Consider the following 23,223-nt stretch of genomic DNA (forward strand, 5'->3'; position numbering starts at 1 on the left):
TCAGCGCCTTCTTATTCAACTATTATCTGACCTCTCCTGAGACACAACCGGATTAGCCTGATTTCGGCTCGAGGCGCGGTGGAATATCCCTTAAGCCACTAGCAGCATAATCCTCAAATTCCCGTTTGCAAAGCAACTCTTCCTCCTTCCTCCAACACTTACCGATGGGACACATCTCGGGCACGCTGGAGACGTAGGGCTCGTTCTGGAACTCGGGGACGTTGTCGTTGATGTCCTGCACCTTGATAATGAACTCCGACTGGGGCTCCACCGGCTCGTTGGATCGGCGGTTGATGGCCTGGGCCTGCAGCACGTAGAAGGCCTTGGCCTCGCGGTCCAGCTTGGCCAGCGTGCGGATCCTCGCCGGAGTACTCGTCTATCTGAAAGACGTCGCCGGCTCCCTCCCCCGACAGCATGTACTTGATGGTGAACTCGTCGTGGTCGTAGTCGGACTTGAGCTGTTGGAACGGATGAGAGAAGAGTTACAAAATGTTCGCTTTAAAAATATATATATTTAAAGATTTGCACACATGTTCACGATTTTTACAGAAACATAGCGGATCTACAAGCTCAGAGCGAGGCACTCGATGCCACACTATGAGCTTGTAGATCTGCTATTTATGAATAGCCAAAGTAAAAAATAAAGTTTTAAGTGGTTACACAGATGTAATGGGTTATAGTGGTTCCCAAACTGGGGGTTGGGAACCCAAATTATGAAATGAAAAAAGAGCATTACTGCATCAAAAGTAATCAAAACAAACTGTACTATAAAAACTGGTCAAACATTTTAATTTGCCAAATTGTCAAATAATCTAAAAAAGATGCAAAACTTGTGAAAATAGCCGATCTACAAGCGATGCGACACGTTGTGAGCTTGTAGATCGGCTATTTTCAAATAGCCTAGTTATAAAATAAGGCTAAAGTGGTTAATGTATGTTTCATAATGTAATAATTTATATCTGCAAAGTAACTAGTAACTCAAGTTTTCAAATAATTATACAATAGTACAAAAGTACAATTTGTTTCTGAGATGTAGTGGAGTAGAAGTAAAAGTACTGATAATTGGAAATACTCTAAAAGTACCTAAAAATTGTACTTGAGTACTTGTACTTAGTTACTTCACTGGCCTCTACCTGTCCAATAACACGTGGAGTCGGGTCTTCCTCGGGGACGAAGAGCTGTTTCCAGATCCAGCCCCTCCTCATTCGACGGTGCAGATGATGAGCGGACTCGTGGGCCGGTCGATGCACTTCCCCCACGGCCCGGGTTCGATCCCTCATGTCGCTCCACACCCAGCAGGGGGGGATCAGAGAGAACACGATGCCCAGGGCCAGGACGCTGGGCGAAGTCATCCTCACCGCAGCATGATGAGGTCCTCCATGCATTTCCTCTCCTCTTCTTCTTCCCATCATGATGGAGTCCCACAGATAGAAACGGGTGTCAGTGGTCCGGTGGTCCGGTGGTGTCGGTGGTCCGGTGGTGTCAGTGGTCCGGAGGTGGTGCGTCCATTCCTTTAGTCAGGAGCGCGTAACGCAGGACCGTATCGAGGCCGATGTCTGCCATCATGTCCTCGTCCTCATCCGCAGTCTGTACATGTTCACTGCTCTGTGGAATAAAGTAGATGAATTAATGAATTAATTGATTTCGGTCTTAACCGACTTAAACAAGTTTAGTTGTTTAAAACCTTAAACAACTAAAAATGGGACTGGTCTTCAAAATTGTAAATGCAGATTTGCCCGAAATGCCCCCTATACCCGCTTATCTGTCCAAATACCTCCAAAAAGTTAGTGACACCCACAGTCACGAAACTAGAGGGAGCGTAAACAACAATCTGGTACCACCCACCCATAAAACAAAGGGACCGTACTTATGTTCCCCGGGTCCTATGTTCCCCGCTTTCCTAGGAGAGCGGGGAATATAGGACCTAACCTAAACCTAACCATAACCTTAGTGGGGAACATAGAACCCGGGGAACATAGGTATGACCCCTAAAACAAACATGGGCAAATTCTCCTTCTACAGCACGGCCACCGAGGTATGGAATAGCCTAACCCCATCCCTCAAAAAATGCAGTTCGTTGGGCTCATTCAAAACAGCCCTAAAAACTCATCTTTCTGGAGGCCATAAGAGGAGGTAGTACCAGTTTCCCTGTAGACAGATGACCCCCCTCCCCTTTTTTTTGGTATATACTTTTATTTTATTTTTCATTATGCTTTTTTTGTACATAGTGGTATTTTTTTTCTCTGTTTCTTATGTTGATTTGAACTGTTTGGTTGCTACTATATATGTCTATGAAATTAATTCAAGGACCCCAACGGAAACAAGTCCGCAAGGACTTTTTTGGTCGGACCTTTTAGACAAAAGTATTATAAATGTAACTGTGTTGTCTTACATTCTTTTGCCTAATAAAAATTTCAATCAATCAATCAATCAACCCATTAAAACCGGGAACGCATCTGTGTAATCACTTAAACCATTATTTTATACTTTGGCTATTCAAAAATAGCAGATCTACAAGCTCATAGCACGGCACCGAGTGCCGCGCTATGAGCTTGTAGATCTGCATTTTTTTTTTATCGCAAAAATGAATGCAAATCTTTGAATACATATTTTTAAAGTGAGCATTTGTAACTCAAATATTTGCTTCTGGGGGTCCCTGGAACAACATATTTTGATATGGGGGTCTGCGGCCAAATACTTATCATTTTGTTTAAAAAAAAAACATAGATGTTACATCCCCAGAAGAAAAGATTTGAATTACACATGTTAACTTAAAAAAAAATCGATATATTCAAAGATTAGCAAAAAATGTCATGATTTTTTTATTTAAAGCAGATATACAAGCTCATAGCGTGGCACTCGGTGCCGCGCTATGAGCTTTTAGATCTGCTATTTTTTAATAGCCAAAGTATAAGATAATGGTTAAAGTTGTTAAAATCTAAAATGACACAGATGCGTTCCAGGTCTTAATGACATTCATTTTCACTTTTTTTATTTGTAATGTTTTTTTGGGGGGTTTTATGACCTCAAATACACCTAAAAAATCTGAACTTTGAACATTCAGTGGATTTTCTGTGGTCTGGGGTTTTCTGAATAATTAGGCTGAAAAGTAATCTGAGCTTGGCCCTTCGACAGTGAGGTCACAGTCGATTAATCCCGCCCACTCTCCTCCTCGCCCCTCCCCTCCCCTATCCTTTCCTTTGGGGGGGGGGGGGGGGGGGGGGGGGCGGAGCAGAGGCGATGATTGACAGGCAAAATCCCTCACCAGCGACACCCGCAGGCAAAGATTTATTTTTTCATTGCAGTTGAAAAGGCTTTAGAAATGTGAGAGAAAAACACCTGCCATGGAGCAATGGAGTGGAATTTTTTGTTAAAACTTTCTATACACGTTTGAAGGACCATGACAAAGACTTTTAATGTGTGGTAAAACTGAACGTCATGAAACCTTTAAGCCATGTACAGAGTATAGTCACAACAAACAGCACAAAAACAATACTTGGACCGAAAAGGTGTAGGCTGGTGACCCTTTTTACCTTATACATAAAACAGAAACGATATAAAACATCGAGACAAAAGACAAAAACGGAGACAAAAATAATACTAGTAATACTGGTAAGATAGAAAAAAACGTGTACGCTTCCTCTGGATGCCTTTCTAGTTTAGTTAGTGGGCGCTCAGCTATACATATTATAACTTAAATCAAATACCAACCAAGTGGAAAAAGCGTCTCTCCAAAATAAAGTATGCCAGACTTTTTAATCTGCTCTGAGGGAGGCTGAGGTCCAAACGCGTGAACGTTCTCAATAAAATGAGAATGTGTATCTGAGCCACTCTTGCATAGCCTACTTTATTTTCAAGTGCCGCTTTTTCCACTTTGGTGGTATTTAATTTAAATGCTATTAATACAATTTTTTAATGGATTATAATGAAGTGGAGATTTTTCAACATCACTCAAAGTTTGCAAATTTAAATAATGATGAAATGACACTGATACAGATGATCTCAACCTCAAAAAGAGGCTGATATGAATAATATTCCGTTAGGTTATTTATTTTCAAGCTTTAATTTTAAGAACCGATTGATAATTTATTTCGGAATGGAATTGCAATGGGCGTGGGGATCCTGTATCATAGTACATTTGTACGAATCGCGGAGATAAAGCGCACCCGGGTGGCACGGCGGTACAGTTCCTGCCCAACACATCGGAGTCTGGGGGTTCTAATCCAGTTAACCCATTAAGACCTGAAGCCGATTCTACACGTCTCCTAAATCTCAACAGTTTTCTGAAAAACCTATGTTTCTATATCAGTGGTGCTCAATCTTTTCCATGTCAAGGACCCCCAAAATTATATGTATTTGGCCGCGGACCCCTATCAAAATATTTTGTTCCAGGGACCCCTAGAAGCAAAGATTTGAGTTAAAAAATTTTGCTTTAAAAATATATATATATTCAAAGATTTGCACACATTTTCACGATTTTTCAAAAATAGCAGATCTACAAGCTACGAGCTTGTATATCTGCTATTTTTGAATAGCCCAAAGTGTAAAATAATGCTTTTTAGCTCAAATCTAAAAATGACACAGTTCCAGGTCTTAATGGGTTAAAGATAATAGAGAGGGCACTGGAAATCAGGGGTAGAGTGGCTGGTAGAGCGGCCGGATGGAAGCCGTGAGGTTCCCAGTTCGATCCCGGGCTCCTCCAGAGTTAGTGTGGAAGTGTCCTTGAGCAAGACGCTGAACCCCTACTGCTCCCGGTGAGCAGGTTTGGTGCCTTGCATGGTTTCCTACTCCATCGGTGTGTGAATGTGTGAATGTGAATGGGTGAATGTCAGTGGTGTAAAGTAACTAAGTACATGTACTCAAGTACTGTACTTAAGTAACATTTTTAGGTATTTGTACTTTACTTGAGTATTTCCAATTTCCAATACTTTTACTTCTACTCCACTACATCTCAGAGGCAAATATTGTACTTTTACTCCACTACAATTATTTGAAAACTTTAGTTACTAGTTACTTTTCAGATATAAATTATGATATGAAACATACATCAACAGCTTTAGCCCTATTTTATACATAGGCTATTTGAAAATAGCCGATCTACAAGCTCACAACGCGTCGCATCGCGACGCGTTGTGAGCTTGTAGATCTGCTATTTTCAAACATTTTAGTACTTTTACTTTTGGTACTTTAAGTACATTTTGATGCCAATACTTTGGTACTTTTACTCAAGTAATTTTTTTATTCCGGACTTTTACTTGTAACAGAGTACTTCTACATTGCAGTATTGATACTTTTACTCAAGTAAAACATTTGAGTACTTTTTCCACCACTGGTGAATGTAATGCATTTTGGTTCTGGGGTCTTGGTTCTACTCCAGGGGTTCCCAAAGTTGGACACTGACGGTGGGGTCACGAAATTATTTTGGGTCATAATTTTTCTTTTTAACTGAATGGATGAAATACAATCTAGAAATGATAACAAATAGTACATTTTACCATTTTAATACATTACAAATGCGTACCGAACGTGCACGTTTATGTGCATAGATTACATCCAGGGTTAGGTGGGGTCGCGAGTCAGTGGCCGCATTATTTTGGGGTCGCGGGCTGAAAAGTCTGGGAACCTGCATGTTCTAATCCACCCTGGTGCCTCTGGCTAGCCAGTAGGATACCACAGCAGTGACAACACTGTTGTTGAGGACAAAGGGGGTAAAAAGAAAAATCACAAAGACCTGTCATGTGTTTCCTTAAACTTTACATGGAGATCATGTACTGCTCTATTATTACAGCATAACCGCAGCTCTGACACAAAGCCTTTCTCAACCCTTTCAACAAACACTATTGTAAATGCTGAGCACATCCTCCTCCCCTGCTCTGTAATCATCATCATGATCCTCATAATCATTCCAACTTAGAACATATTCAAACAAACCACCTGGAAGAAGCAGCACTGCATCTAAAAAACATTGGTTCTCAAAGTGGGGTCCGGGGACCCCCAGGGGTCCTTCGGGGGGATGCCAGGGGGTCCCCAGCTAAATTAGTTAATATAGCGTCACAAATATTTTAACCACTTTATCCATATTTTATACTTTGGCCATTCAAAAATTGCAGATCTACAAGCTCATAGCGCGTCAATTCGTGCCTCACTGCGAGCTTGTACATGTGCTATTTTTTTTTTATCGTGAACATTAGTTTATATATTTATATAGATTTTCTTGTAAGCGAACATTTTTAACTCAAATCTTTGCTCCCTGGCACAAAACATTTTCAGATGGGGGTCCGCAGCCAAATATATATATGAATTTGGGGGTCCTCGACATGAAAAAAGTTTGAGAACTACTGATTTACGAGATGGCAATGTAGTCTCCGCTTAGCATGTTTACAATATTCAATTTGGGGGTCCTTGGCACGAAAAATCTTTAAATCTTTCTTTTTTTTATGCGAACATTTTTAACACAAATGTTTGCTTCTGGGGGTCCCCAGGGGCACAACATATTTTCAGGTGGGGGTCCGCGGCCACATACATATCAGTTTGGGGGTCCTTGGCATGAAACTCCTGGCCTACATGTTTACATCATTTGAGAGCGGATGCACCATTTCAAGGTCCTTTCTGTTTTTTTTGCAGATCCTGCAATCCTGTGGATGAAGACAGGCCTCTGTTTAAGGATTCAGACAAGGCCTCACATTGTTTTCCATGGGGCTGAGACAGACAGACAGACAGACAGACAGACAGACAGACAGACAGGGCCTTGAATGTCATTCCTTTAGTATGACACAGCAGCTCTGCAGCTGACTAATGAATAGTGCTAATTAGATCAATGTCCAGCCAGACATAAAAGCAGAGAGAAAAAAACTATGATTAACCCTTTAAGACCTTCTAAATGCCTTCTAAATGTGTCTGTTCTCACACTTTCAAGATTTTTTTTTTTTTTTTTTTTAAATGGCAGATGTACAAGCTCGCACAATTTTGGAAAAGTTGTGCAAATCTTTGAATATATTGTATATGTGAACATGTTTAACTCCGATCTGCGCTTCTGGGGGGTCCCTGGAACAACACATTTTGAGATGGGGTTCCGCAGCCAAACACACATCATTTTGGGGGTCCTTGGAAAATTTGGAGCACCACTGATTATAGCAACATTCTGTTAGGATTTAGAAAACATTTTTAGATGTGTATTTGGCCGCGGACCCCCATCTCAAAATGTTTTGTTCCAGGGACCCCCCAGAAGCAAAGATTTGATTTACAAATGTTCACTTTAAAAATATTTATAAATATATTAAAATATTTGCACAAAATGTTAACGATTTGTTCCAAAAATAGCAGATCTACAAGCTTTCGTGCCGCGCTGCAAGCTTGTAGATCTGCTATTTTTTTTTAAATTAGCCAACGCTAAAATCTAAAACGACACGGATGCGTTCCCGGTCTTAATGAGTTAGAATCGATGCGCCAATTATATCTCGCATCAACACGGGGGGTCAAGAGTGGAAGGACCATGAAAGTCAGTCAGGCACCAAATTAGCCATTCAATAATAGTACCAGCCCCACACAGTGTATTCTAATGTCCCCATTACATACATCAACAACTAACTAATGCAATAATAAGGCCTGTGGATTAAATAAAGGAGGAAACACTTCAAATGGAACACAGAGTAGTAACACACATACTGTACCAATACTGGTCTACTGTGTATAATTATATTATACACAGTATAAAGCAGTGGTTCTCAAACTTTTTCAAGTCAAGGACCCCCAAAATGATATGTATTTGGCCGCGGACCCCCATCTCAAAATATGTTGTTCCAGGGACCCCCCAGAAGCAAAGCTTTGAGTTACAAATGTTCGCTTTGAAAAATATATATTCAAAGATTTGCACACTTTTTCAAGATTTTTCAAAAATAGCAGATCTACAAGCTCATAGCGCGGCACTCGGTGCCGCGCTATGAGCTTGTATATCTGCTATTTTTGAATAGCCAAAGTATAAAAGGTCATAATTATTCTGATGCTATATCTACACATTTTTCTGGGTACCCCCTGTAACCCCCTCAAGTACCCCCGGTGGTCCTCGGACCCCACTTTGAGAACCAATGGTATAAAGTATGTGCTGTATATAAAGTTAGATTCGTAACACCAGAGAAAAAGCTTGTTTCAAAAGGAAACTTTTACTTCATATACTGTTCACTCAAAACATACAATTGGGAGGTCGCGGTTCGATCCCCGGCCGGGTCACATACCAAAGACTCTAAAATAAGACCTAATGCCTTCCTGCTTGGGTTGGGTTGGGGCTGCGTGATAGTTTTATATACAACTAGATTCTGACAAGTCCCGGAAAGGCCGCGCTGTGATTGGCCAGTAGTTACTTTGAGTGGCAGTCGGAGCAAACACTCGCCCGTAAAACATGATTGACGATTCTGTGCCTATCGGCACATAACCCGAACGGCACTGGGTCGGCTCAAGTGAACTTCGCAACGTTTGGCACGGCGACTCCTTCGCTTTAGCTCGCTCGATGGTGCCTCTCGTGGCTCGGGTTCACTTGAGACGGCACGCCTCCGTCGCGGTCAAACACTAGACTTCATCGGCCAAAATAAATAGTCAGCGGTTGTCAGAAAAAGAGTGCCGGCAGCCGGATTCGACCACGGGAGGTTGTGGTTGGTATACTGTTCACTCAAAACATACAATAACATATTTTCTTACATACCAGATTGATAGTGCTACTTTTCAAATCTGTAAAGCTGTGATATTTTATATATATTTGTTAATGTATTTTAATGTCTTAGAAACCCAGGAAGGCGTCTGCTAATGGGGATATGTTTAAATAAACAATAAATAATTCTAATATTTTGTAAATATTCTAGCATAACTGTGCAAGTCAAAAAAAAATACACGCGCATGTGTGCGTGTAGGTGTGAATGTGTACCCGTGTGTAAGGGCCAGTGGTGGAAAAAGTACTCAAATTCTTTACTTAAGTAAAAGTACCAATACTGCAATATAAAAATACTCTGTTACAAGTAAAAATCCAGAATTAAAAATTTACTTGAGTAAAAGTACAAAAGTATTGGCATCAAAATGTACTTAAAGTACCAAAAGTTAAAGTACTAAAAATTTGAAAATAGCAGATCTACAAGCTCACAACGCGTCGCGATGCGACGCGTTGTGAGCTTGTAGATCGGCTATTTTCAAATAGCTTAGGTATAAAATAGGGTTAAAGTGAGTAATGTATGTTTCTTTACATCATGATTTTTATCTGAAAAGTAACTAGTAACTAAAGTTTTCAAATAATTGTAGTGGAGTAAAAGTACAATATTTGCCTCTGAGATGTAGTGGAGTAGAAGTAAAAGTATTGGAAATTGTAAATACTCTAGTAAAGTACAAATACCTCAAAATTGTACTTAAGTACAGTACTTAAGTAAATGTGCTTAGTTACTTTCCACCACTGGAAGGGCAGGGATGTTTTTGCGTATCGTCTCTGTCGGGTAGAAACCTCATACCTCCCAAACTATTCTTTTCAGCATTCAAATTCTAAGACATCAAAAGTAGCAGATCTACAAGCTTGTAACTTGTAGATCTGCTACTTTTGATGCTAGTGTGACGTACCGTAGTATGATCAGGTGGGGCGTTAATTTACAAAAAAAAACACAAAATGAAAGTTAAAATGTGGAGGTAAGAGGTTTCTCCCCTGTAGCAGGGCTTATAGAAGTGTTTCACCATGGTAACCATGCAGGCCGGGTCAGCTCTCTCCAAACAGTTTATGTGGCTTGAAAATAAACATCACTCCATAGTCTGACATCATTAACCACTTAAACACCTAGTGGTTTCATCTCCATATTCTAACCTTTTGTGTTTGTTGGTGAATTACCGCCCTACTTGATCATACTACATCGCAGTGGTGGAAAAAGTACTCAAATGTTTTACTTAAAGGAGGAATTCATCAGTTGCACACCCTATGAAGCCATGAATCCATGGATTCTTTTTTGTTTTTGTCGCATTCCTAAGCTAATAATTTGATTCCCGTCTCCTACCGGCTAATGTATCCGGTAGGAGACACAAAGTAGATTATTTGTGTCTCCTACCGGAAATACACACGGTCATCAAATTATTGTCTTAGGAATGCCACAAAAACTAAAATAAATCCATGAAATCAAGGCTTCATGGGGTGTGTCATTGATAGAAAATAAGTAATTTTTGGGGTGAACTCCTCCTTTAAGAACACCATTGCCCTAAAATCTGACCCTTCCATTTCTTCCTTCTTATTTGTAAGCTGGACTTTTAGTTTGTCTGCAAACGATAACATTATATAAGTATCACAGCTCAGGTTACAGTATGTGTTTGGATAGTATAGTGTTCACTCTGGCACAGTATGATCATAACTTGTGTTTCCACCGTTCCTTTTTTCCCCCCATTATTTCTGAAAGGTGGAACATTTGTGGACTGACATCTTTGAGCCAACTTCATACTAAACCACAGGACAGGGTAGCCTAATTGCCAAATTATTGGCACCCCCCTGTGAACAGTTGGTGAAAATAGCAGCTCTGCAAGCTCGCAACCCATCCGTTTTTCAGCTTGAAGATGTAATATTTTCATTAAAAAAAATAAAAAAATAAAGAAGGGACCCCTGGGCACCGGCTTCGATGCTATCAATGCATTGAATGGGAGATTATCACGTTTTATCAGACCATTGAATGGGCGAGTAGACGACGAGTAGGCGACATACTGACCTACCCGCGATTTGTCAGACCATTCATGGGGCGTAATCAGGAGCTACTGACCTACTTGGAGGCGGAGCAGTCCCCACAACAAGATTTACGATTCTGTGCCTATCGGTACATAACTCCAACGGCGCTGAGTAGGCTCAGGCGAACGTCACACCGTTCAGGACTGCAACTCGGTCGCTTTAGCTCCCTCGTGGTCCTTCACGGGGTGACAGTTCGCCTGAGACTGCGCGCCTCCGTCATGGTCCGAAACCAAAACCAAAACCGAAACTGAACTATTTAAGTCATCTCCGTTGGTAGGTCAGTATGTCTTGATAACACCCAATGAATGGTCTGATAAATCGCGGGTAGGTCAGTATGTCGCCTACTTCGCCCATTCAATGGTCTAATAAAAGGTGATAATGTCCCATTCAATGCATTGATAGCATCCGAATGGGGTGCCCTGGGAGACTATACGGTCAACAAGTATAGGGTTTAATAAGTGGTTATGATGGAGCATGCAGGGCTCAGTGGCCTTACGGTTAGAGTGTCCACCTTGAGATTGGGAGGTCGCGGTTCGATCCCCGGCCGGGTCACATACAGTACCAAGGACTCTAAAATTAGAAATGCCTCCCTGCTTCGGTTGGGTCGGGGGTAAGTCCCTACGGCGTCATTCCAAAGCCTATACCACTTGTGCAAGGATGTGCTGTGATTGGCCAGTAGCCACTTAGAGTGGCCGTCGGGGCAAACGCCAAAACGTGATTGACGATTCTGTACCTATCGTATCGGTACATAACTCGAACGCCGCTGGGCCGGCTCAAGCGAACTTCACAACGTTCGGCACGGCGACTCGCTCGCTTTAGCTCGCTCTGCGATGCCTCACGTGGCTCAAGTTCCCTTGAGACGTAGGCCTGTCACAATTATTTTTGCATAATCGTCATAATCGTCTCCATGTTGAAAAATCTTCACACATTTTCAAATACCAAAAAAAAGCAGAAATAGCAGATCTACAAGCTCACAACGCGTCACTTTGTGACGCGTTGTGAGCTTGTAGATCAGCTGTTTCTGCTATTTTACATGTATAAAATTATTAAATATGTCAATAATTTCTTTGTATATTTAAGTTATTGTTCATATCTGCCCTGTGCAATGTTTTATTACGGAGCCTAAAAGGCAAACAGATTTTGTTTTTGTATTCATATGTCCCCAATGTTCAACGGCCAAACATACATCTTCCTTCAAGGATTTTCAAGTTGTGACGTTTCCTGCCTCTGTGGGGGGTTATTTATATGCAAATATCTGGCCAATGACATTGCAAGACTAAACAATAGGATCCAATGATGATGTTTAGGTGAAAAAATAACAGGAAAACAAATGATTTTATACACTGTTTTTGATAAAATACAAATGTTGTATTATTACAACAGCGGGTCTTGCAGGGTTAAATCGTTAATCGCAGTTATTTGAGTGACAATTAATCATCGACCTAAATGTGTAATCATGACAGCCCTATTGAGACGGGGCACCTCCGTCAAAAACTATACTTTATAGCAGGGGTCTGCAACGTTTTCAGGCCAAGGACCCCCTAGCTGAGAGAGAGATGAAGCAGGGACCCCCTACTCTATATTGTATAAAATTGTGTTTCAGATTAAATATTTAGCCTCTTTGGGCTAATGTTCCCCTCAGAAAAGTAATTAGGGTTCAAGTGGTTAATGTAAAAAAACTAAATCATATCACACAAAGATTTGGCGGACCCCCAGTAGTAGCTCTGAGGACCCCCTAGGGGTCCCGGACCCCCTGTTGAAGACCCCTGCTTTATAGTAAAAAGAGTCCACAGTTGTTGTAGACAAGAGGCAGTTCCACATGCGTCACAGAAGCGGGGCACGGTTATAGCACAAGCGCTATAGGTATGTCGCGTCCCTGTGACATACTAGCATCATGTCCAGGGGGTTGTTCTTGTGCATCAAACAGCCTCACGCTACAGAAACGAGGGACAGCGAGTGCATTTTCAGCCGCCGCTGCCGGTGGCGGCGGCGGCTGGAGCTGCCGGTGGTGTCAGCTTTGGGAGTGTGCTGCGTTTGTGTAACGCAGTCCCCACCAATATTATTTACGATTCTGTGCCTATCGGTACATAACTCGGACGGCGCTTAGTCGAATAGCAGTCCATCGGCCGGTCGTCGCGGGCACTCGCGCCTGGAGGCGCTCGGGCGCGACTCCTTGGCCTCAAGGTCTGCTGATTCGGCGCGCCTCCGTCAAGGTCCAAAACTATACTTTATCGGCGGAAAAAAGAAGTTGACTGCCGCTCCTCCACCGGCAGTTTCCGCGGCAGTTCCGCTGCTCCACCGGCAGCTGACGCTCCACCGCCGGCAGTCACTGCCGGGAGCTGCCGCTCCTCCACCGGCAGTTCCGCGGAAGTTCCGCGGCTGTTGCCGCTGCCGGAGAATGCACTCGCTCCTTCTGACAGAAACAGCAGATAAGACTCCTGCCCCCTATGGGCCACACATGGCTCGGTCAAGGCTTAAAGGACAACTTAGTTTTTTTACAACCAAGGTTTATGTTTTAGATTGTGATTAAAGTAAATAAAAGATGAGTGTTACATTTTATTCATTTACTGCTTTCTATAGTTTTAGCAATTTTCGCGATATTTTTTACAGTGGACATTCTGTCCGGTGACTAAATATGTCTTTTTTTTACACAATAACCCGGCGTTTTCTTTATTATTATTTACAGTAGCTCTTCTAGCCCCCAATAACTCACATCTGGCCATCAAAGACCACAGGACCTTTTTTATTGAGTATTATTATATGTATTAAGGTCGTAACACACGGCAAGCGGTTCACACGGGCGGTACCGCTCGGCTCAGCGGTCATTGTTGCTTTTGTCCTCCTGCGCGGTGCGGTGAAAAGAAAAGCTCACCACAATCCAGCTCTTGCCGCCCGCGTAGCGCGCGTGCACAAACGAGCACCGCGCGCGAGAATTTCACGGCCGCGCCCGCCTGCCTCACCGCCCCTCGACTTCTCCGCACGTCCCAAATAATCGCCTCTCATTGAAAATGAATTACATAGGCGCGTTGGCCGCTTGCCGTGTGAAAGGACCTTTACTATGATGTCACAAGGAGGCATTCCAAACCGTTGAACACGGTTTGCTGCTGTTTTTTTTTTTTACACTCGTATGAGATACATGAGGTGAAACATGCTAATGTAATAGTAATAGTAAGTGTAGCGTTAATGTTTAACAGCTCATAATGTTCATGTTTCATTTGGTGAGAACTGGCTGTCATTTGTAACGAGCTGCTAAAATCAATTACTAATGCTGGCTTTGGCTTTTTTTTAACCCAGTCAATCCGGGAACACATATGTTTAGATTTATTTTGGCTATTCAAAAATAGCTGATATACAAGCTCATAGCAGCACTCGGTGCCGCTATGAGCTTGTATATCTGCTATTTTTGAAAAATATTGAACATTTGTGAAAATCTTTGAACATATATATATATATATATATATATATATTTTTTTTTTTACTTTTTAACGTTTGTAACTTAAATATTTGCTTCTAAAGGTCCCTTGAACAAAATATTTTACAAATGTTATACATACATAAAAAAATGTGCACAAATGTTCACGATTTTTCAAAAATAGACGATCTACAAGCTCATAGCGCGGCACTCGGTGCCGCGCTATGAGCTTGTATATCTGCTATTTTTGAATAGCCCAAAGATATCTAAAAATGACACACAGATGCGTTCCCGGTCTTAATGGGTTAAATTCAATTTAGCTGCGTGTGTGTGTGTGTGTGTGTGTGTGTGTGTGTGTGTGTGTGTGTGTGTGTGTGTGTGTGTGTGTGTGTGTGTGTGTGTGTGTGTGTGTGTGTGTGTGTGTGTGTGTGTGTGTGTGTGTGTGTGTGTGTGTGTGTGTGTGTGTGCGCGCGTGCGTGTGTGCGTGCGTGCACTTATGTGTCTTCCGGGCCCGTATTCATATCTTGTAGCGCTGTAGTGGAGTGGCATTCCAATTAGTGACCAGTGAATCGTGAGCCATTATGGGGCCTTTCATAGACGCACCCTGGCAAACGCACTGCCTGGTCCAAAACGCCCCGGAGCCACAAAGCAGACAACAAACCCCTGACAACGTTACGATGAGGCAATTGCCTGCGTCTGCCAACATTTAACATCTCACAAGTACTGTAGTCTCTCTCTGGCTAAGATCTGCCAGGGCTAATCTCCTGCTGGAATAGAGTGCAGCGCTCCACATGGCCCTCATCCGCCTCAAGTTAGCGAGACGGGGCTATCCAAGAAATACTATCCCATTACGACCGGGGACACATCTGTGTGTGATTTTAACATTTCTTTGGCCATTCAAAAATAGCAGATATACAAGCTCATAGCGCAGTAGATCTGCTATCTTTTGAAAAATTTTGGAAAATTTGTGCAAATCTTTGTAAATGTATATATATATATATTTTTTTTAGAACAAACATAACTCAAGTCTTTGCTTCTGGGAATTCTACAAATGTCTTCTAAATCTTGCGTAACAGTTTTCTGAAAAACGTATGTCACTATATCAGCGCTAGGTATACTCTTGGTTGCTTGTTTTTGCAGAAAATGCACTAAAGACTTCTGGTGATTAGTAGTTTTCGCTCCCTACCTATGTTGAATACACTTATTGTAAGTCGCTTTGGATAAAAGCGTCTGCTAAATGACTGTAATGTAATGTTCTCAAACTTTTCCATGTTAAGGACCACCCAAAATGATTTTTGTATTTGTATATGTATTTGGCCGCGGACCCCCATCTCAAAATATGTTGTTCCAGGAACCCCGGCCCAGATGCACAGTTAGTTGAGTTAAAAATGTTCGTCTTAAAACATACATTCAAAGATTTGCACAAAGTGGCCCCGATTTTTCTAAAAATAGCAGATCTACAAGCTCATAGCGCTGGTGCCGCGCTATGAGCTTGTAGATCTGCTATTTTTTTAAACGGACAAAATAAATCTTAAAAAGACACAGACGTGTTCCCGGTCTTAATGGGTTATATGCAGTGAAATTCTTGTGAAATAATTGGTTGCAGCACACAGCGGGCATGGAGATGTGCCGACGTGTTGAGAGAGAATATGTGGTTTGAGTCAGACACACACCCACGTTTGACACTAATTATTCGGTTATTAGTATTAGTTCTTGATTAGCTGACAGTGATTATTATTATTGTATAATGCAGTACAGGGTGATTTGTTCGTTTTTAACAAGGGGGGGGGGGGGGGTGGCCCCGATCTCACCCAGAAGGGTGGGTTTTGAAGATCACATGAATAATCTTTAGTGCAACACTCACCCATATCTAAATCTGCCACTGCTCTCTCTCTCTCTCTCTCGCTCTCTCTCTCTCTCTCTCTCTCTCTCTCTCTCTCTCTCTCTCTCTCTCTCTCTCTCTCTCTCTCTCTCTCTCTCTCTATGTGTATATATACACACACACCTCTCTCTCTCTCTCTCTCTCTCTCTCTCTCTCTCTCTCTCTCTCTCTCTATGTATATATACACACACCTCTCTCTCTCTCTCTCTCGCTCTCTCTCTCTCTCTCTCTCTCTCTCTCTCTCTGCTCTTTCTACTATGACTGGAGTGGATGGAGAGAATGGAGTGGATGCAGAGAATGGGAGGTAGGGTAACACGGGGGAGACATTTTGGTCATTTTGCTAACAGGCGGGATAGCACATTTTGCTCACTAAATATAAATACTTTGTCCTTAAAGTAATACTAGGTAACTTTTTCAACAAAACTAAAGTTAAATTGTATAATTATCTTTTGTGAGTGGCAAATGTTTCACAACACCCACTCCATGAATTTCACCCCTGAAAGCCTTTTCTATTATAATTTATATTGAAAAGGTGGCTCGCTGAGCCCTTCCCGTGAAACATTCCGGCCGGAAAACGGAAGAGGAAATGCACCGGTTTCCTGTTTGGCCAGGAACTACCGCACCGGTTTCCTGTTTGGCCAGGAACTACCGCGCTAATAACAAAAGGGAAACTCACGCTGATTTTAAGAGATTGTATGATTTGAAGATAATAAAAAAAACAGAAAAAGAAAACACAGCTCACTGTAACTAAAGCTCCACTGGCTAAGAGAAACGATCCAAAGATCGTATAAAACAATTAAAAGAACGCTTTTTGAAACGCTTCCGTCTTCCGGTGAAAACAAATGGAATTCCGGGTAACAGAGGAATAAAAGAACGGCCTGCAGTGACGGTAATGACCAGCAGAGGCTGCTAAAAATCGTTATTTGTGGACCTGCACTGTATAACTTTAACCCACTCAAATCCGGGAACACATCTGTGTCGACTTAGATTTATTTGGCTATTTTTTTTGTAAATGTGTGCAAATCTTTGAATACATATATATATTTTTAACTCAAATCTTTGCTTATGGGGGTCCCTGGAACAAAATATTTTTAGATGGGTTTGAGAACCATTGATATTATAGTAACATATGTGTTTTTTTTTTACTGTTAAGGATAAGACATTTGTAGAATCCCCCAGAAGCAAATATTTCAGTTGAAAATGTTCGCTTTAATAGAACAATGGCTAAAAAAATCTAAAATGACACAGCTATGCGTTCCCGACCTTAATGGATTAAATGGCTTTAATTCACAAAATATGTGTACAGTGGCGGTGGCCATCGTTCAAGTATATATATAATATATATATATATACTGTATATTAAGCTCGATCGGTTATGACTTATAGGGATGCATTATTTCCCAGACATAATATTAAAGAGACACACGTAAATGTAAAATGCTCTGCTGAACTTCCATTAGAAAAGTGTTCCCTCTCTCTCTCTCTTTGGGTTCAATATAGGCCACCTGCGACGTCTATGGGCTGACAGCCCCTTCATTAGCTCTAATAGGCCATCTTTCCTATTTCCAGCAGACCTTATGCCAGCCTGTAGAATGTAGACGCACTACTGTCTCCTCCACATGACAAGAAGGAGAGAATGAGCTGCACTCTCAGAATGATAAGCCACTCAATCCGGGGAAAACGCGTTCAATGTGTCATCTTTAAGATTTCTTTGGGCTATTCCAAAATAGCAGATCTACAAGCTCGTAGCGCGGCACCGAGTGCCGCGCTACGAGCTTGTAGATCTGCTATTTAATTTGGGGGGGGGGGGAATCGTGAAGCTTTTGTGCAAATCTTTGAATATATACTGTATATTTTTTTAAAGCCAACATTTGTAACTCAGATATTTGCTTTGTCAAGGACCATCCGAAATTATATATATTTGGCCGCGGACCCCCATCTCAAAATATGTTGTTCCAGGGACCCCCCAGAAGCAAAGATTTGAGTTAAAAATGTTCGCTTTTTTTTTTTCATGATTAAAAATAAATAAATAGCAGATCTACAAGGTCATAGCGCGGCATTCGGTGCGCTTGATGAGCTTGTGTATCTGCTATTTTCTAATAGCCAAACACATCTTAAAATGACACAGATGCGTTCCCGGCCTTAATGGGTTAAGCGACTAGATGCAGTGAAAAACCATTACATTATATTTTCTTACATGGTGATATTATGCACACCCAGCTAATACAAAATGCAGGTTTGTTATTGAGGTGATTGCTGCTGGGTAGCTTACTGTGGAAAATGTGTGTCAACCTCACAAATGTAAAAGAAGAGGCTGCAAAACATTGAATGTGGGAGGAAGTCAAATACTAAGTAAACTAAGTACATTTACTTAAGTACAATTTTGAGGTATTTGTACTTTACTTGAGTATTTTCAATTTCCAATACTTTCACTTCTACTCCACTACATCTCGGAGGCAAATATTGTACTTTTACTCCACTACAATTATTTGAAAACCTTTAGTTACTAGTTACTTTGTAGATTTGGATTGTTATTACGAAAGCTACATTAACCAACTTCAGCTCTGTAAACATTTTGGCCATTTGAAAATGGCCGATCTACGCATTGTGAGCTTGTAGATCTGCTATTTTCAAAAGATGTGTATACATTTGAAAACTTGAAATGGGACACTCTGCATAATGAGTACTTTTACTTTCTGTACTTTAAGTACATTTTGTTACCAATACTTTTGTACTTTTACTCAAGTAAATGTTGAATTCCAGACTTTCACTTGTAACCGAGTACTTCTACATTGCAGTATTGATACTTTTACTTAAGTAAAAAATGTCAGTACTTTTTCCACCACTGGCTTTGACATTGGTGCATCGCTCATACTCTAACGCGTGCATAATTCTAATTTTGTCGCACGTTTCCACGCAGCAAAGCCTACTAATCGCCTGTCAGGATTTTTGAAAGTAAACTATTGAAGATTCAGTGAAGAGTAAAAAGTAATTCCATGCATGGTGAGGAGGACGGTACCGTGTCCGTGATACATATGACAGATACTATATGTCGGCTGAAGTGGCGATGGGACGTACGTACGTACGGGTAAATAAATACGACATCACACACACCTCAGAGTTTCCCCCATAAAGATTCACACTGCTAGAGGCCCTCAGAAGAATCCATCCATTAAATATTACTTCTTTAACACATTCAACCCGGGTAAGCATCTGTGTGCATTTTTAAAGATTTCTTTGGGCTATTCAAAAATAGAAGATCTACAAGCTCATAGCGCGGCACCGAGTGCCGCGCTACGAGCTTGTAGATCTGCTATTTTTTGGAAATTTGAGAACATTTGTGCAAATCTTATAATTATATCAATTTTTAACTAAAATCTTTGCTTCTGGGGGTCCCTGGAATCAAATATTTTGAGATGGGGGGGAGGTCAAACGTGAACAAATGGACAGATACATATCATTTTGGGTGGTCCTTGACATGAAAAAAGTTTGAAAACCACCGATATAGCAATATTAGGAATTAGAAGATAATTGTAGACTAACCAGAAGCAAAAATTTGAGTTCAAAATGTTCGCTTTAAAAAATGTATATATATATATATATATATATATATATATATAAATTCAAAGATTTGCACACATTTTCACGATTTTTTTAAAACAAAATAGCAGATCTACAAGCTCTTAGCGCAGCACTGAGTGCCGCGCTAAGAGCTTGTAGATCTGCTATTTTTGAATAGCCCAAAGAAATCCAAAAACAATTACACATCAGATGCGTTCCCGGTCGTAATGGGTTAAGCTCACGCGCCCTCCAAGGCACAAAAAAAAACATATTTCATAATTGGTCACTTGGGGATCGAGGCCCCGGGTTGGGGACTTCTACTTCTTCTTCTTGTTTACTGTTCAGCTTGATGTAACAATGCCATTGACATCTGCTGTAACAACCCAGTGAACCAGAGCCTCCCAGATGAGCCCTCTGAGCCGCACTGGGGATGTCACGCCATCATTGCATTGTTAGAAGAAGTCATTTGTTGTTTAGTTGTGTGTGTGTGTGACGTGTGTGTGTGTGTGTGTGTGTGTGTGTGATAGTGGAGCTCGCTGTTTGGAACTAGAGAGATGTCGGTACATCTTACATTTTCCCATACCGATGCTGATACCAATAACGTGCGTATCGGCAGAGGTGGAAAAAGTAGGCCTACTCAAATGTTTTACTTAAGTATCAATACTGCAATGTAGAAGTATAATCCGTTACTAGTAAAAGTCCGGAATTCTAAATTGACTTGAGTAAAAGTACAAACGTATTGGTATCAAAATGCGCTTAAAGAACCAAAAGTAGAAAGTGCTCATTGTGCAGAATGTTCCATTTCACTAGTTTCCAAATGTATAAAATGCCTACAAATCTTGAAAATAGCAAATCTACAAGCTCACAATGTGTCGCATCGCGACGCATTGTGAGCTTGTAGATCTGCTATTTTCAAATGGCCGAAATGTATATAGGGCTGAAGTGGTTTTGTAATGATAATCAAAATCTACAGTAACTAAAGTAATCTAAAGTAACTAGCAATTAAAGTTTTCAAATAATTAGTGGAATAAAATCATACAATATTTGCCTCTGAGATGTAGTGGAGTAGAAGTAAAAGTACTGAACATTGGAAATACTCCAGTAAAGTAAAAACACCACAAAATTGTACAGTACTTGAGTAAATGTACTTAGTTGCTTTATACCACTGGTGATAGTGGAGCTCCCTGTTTGGAACTAGAGATGTACCGATGTTCCCTTCCCGATACCAATAACTAGGGATGTTCGATATCGACTTTTTTTTACTGATATCCAATATACCGGTATTGTCAAACTCCAACCCACGCTGGTGAAGACCTAGGAGGTTGAGCGTCTAAACGGATATACCGGAATTTGGCGGAAGTATGTACCGCCCAAGGAAATGACGATGACGCTTTACAAATCTGTTTACATTCTCTGTGAATGAAACGAGTGTTGTGATTCGTCGGAAAATATCGTTTCCGGGGGAAATACGCACGACGGAAGCCCCCTATAGACACTCTCTGCTTTAGGTCATGACCAGGCTTTTCTCTTCACAGATGAGTAAAGGCGGGGGAACGAGGCTAGATTGAACCAGCTGTCCTTGTGTGACTCATGTTAACGTATAAAGGTCTGTGACACATCTGTACGGGGGGGGGGGGGGGGGCTGGATGAGACGACAGGGGTCTCTCTATCTGTAATGACGTCGGAATTAAAAATGTACTTGGATAAAAGTGCTACAAAAGCATTGGGATCAAAATATACTTAAAGTACAAAAGTTAAAGTAGTCATTAGGCAGAATGTCCCATTTCACAAGTTTTCAAATGTAGAAAGTGTGTAAACAAATACTTTGAAAATAGCCGATCTACGAGCTTGTAGAGCTGCTATTTTCAAATGGCTGAAATGTATATAGGGTTGAAGTGGTTAATGTATGTTTTGTAATGATAATAAAAATCTACAAAGTAACTAAAGTTTTCAAATAATTGCAGTGGAATATTTGCCTATGAGATGTAGTGGAGTAGAAGTAAAAGTATTGGAAATTGGAAATACTCAAGTAAAGTACAAATACCTCAAAATTGAGTAAATGTACTTAGTTACTTTACACCATTGTAATGCACTCACTTCTCCAAGGATTTAAAGTTTTGAAATTAAAATAAAAAAAAAGTAATAACAAACTTTTTTGCCTCTATATGGCCCTACTGCTGGAATTCAGAACTCAGTGACAATGCGTATTAAAGCAGAAACACAAACTGCCAATTATGCAGTGGCTCTTGGAATACAAAGGAAAATTGGTAAACACATCTAAACATTGTTACAGAATCCCTTCTGCGTCGGTGTTTGAGAGTTCATTGAAAGCACTTCCACTGTTATTATTTTTTTTCAAACTATCTGGAAACTCTCAGCCATAATTTAGTTTGTGTCTCTGGCAAAGAATTATGTAAAACAAGAATTAACTTTAAAGAACTAAGCATGAATTTCAAACTGGTCTGTTGATATTTCTATTCCTCTATATATTCCCCAATTGTCCCCCTTTTGCAAATCTATACCGAGCGCTCTTCGGTCATGGATTGTTTAGAAATGGTATTTAACACATTAAGACCGGGAACGCATCTGTGTCACTTTCAGTTTTTTTATTGGCTATTCAAAAATAGCAGATCTACAAGCTCATAGTACGGCACCGAGTGCTGCGCTATGAGCTTGTAAATCTGCTATTTTTGAAAAAATAAGTTGTGAAAATGTGTGCAAATCTTTGAATATATGTATACATTTTGTACTCAAATCTTTGCTTCTGGGGGTCCCTGGAACAAAATATTTTCAGATGGGGGTCCGCGGCCAAATACATATAATTTTGGGGCTCCTTGACATGAAAAAGTTTGAGAGCCACTGATATATAGCAACATACATTAAAAAAAACTGTTATAGAGTCCCCCAGAAGCAAAGATTTGAGTTAAAAATGATCGCTTAAAAAAAAAAAAAAGATATATATATATATATTTATAATTTGCACACATTTTCAAGATTTTTTGAAAATAGCAGATCTACAAGCTCAGACTCTGTGCCGCGCTGAGTGCCGCACTATGAGCTTGTAGATCTGCTGTTTTCGAATAGCCCAAAGAATTCTAAAAATGACACAGATGCGTTCCCGGTCTTGATGGGTTAAATCAGTTTCACATTTAACACAACCATTGTTAACAACGTCGTCGTTAAACGAGACCATCATGTCCGACAGACAGACAGACACACACCACGCCACACGCACCTGTTGTTGTAAATCCTCGCCGTCCAGCCGGGCTGCCACTTGTCACCAGCAAGCTGCCAAGAGGGATCATCACCAGGTGTCTGGAGAGCACAATCTGCGTGACTACAAAACGCTCTGACACTGAATAGCAATTCAAGACACAAGCCACAATAGCAGCATCTATGATACATGGTTCTCACAGTGAGTAATCCCCTTTCCACTGACGGACGGACGGGACGACCTCCCCTTTTTTTTCCTGCATCTTCTCAAACTTCCCGGGGAGATGGAAGAATAAAACAGTGGCCCTATTGTCTGGGGCCAACACCATCTGAACACTGGCGAACACTCTTCATTGCCATGACACTTTGTACTTAACCCTGTAAGACCGGCAAAGCATCATTTGCGTGATTTTTAAGATTTCTTTG

The 23,223-nt window shown here is 41.0% G+C and overlaps 1 pseudogene across 1 annotated transcript in view; it reads right to left on the bottom strand.

Moving 5' to 3' along the window:
• Positions 1-22,976, bottom strand: part of LOC308077575 (cadherin-7-like) — a 69,754-nt pseudogene extending 46,778 nt beyond the window's left edge. Inside the window, exons 1-3 of the transcript XR_013935029.1 lie at positions 22,820-22,976; positions 1,134-1,605; positions 163-458 (exon numbers count right to left, since the gene is read on the bottom strand). The product of XR_013935029.1 is annotated as a cadherin-7-like (transcript). The remainder of the gene's footprint in view (positions 1-162; positions 459-1,133; positions 1,606-22,819) is intronic.
• Between the last annotated feature and the right edge of the window lie 247 nt (positions 22,977-23,223).

Source organism: Gymnoscopelus braueri (genome assembly GCF_963280865.1).
Source record: "Gymnoscopelus braueri genome assembly, chromosome: 21".
Taxonomy (NCBI): domain Eukaryota; kingdom Metazoa; phylum Chordata; class Actinopteri; order Myctophiformes; family Myctophidae; genus Gymnoscopelus; species Gymnoscopelus braueri.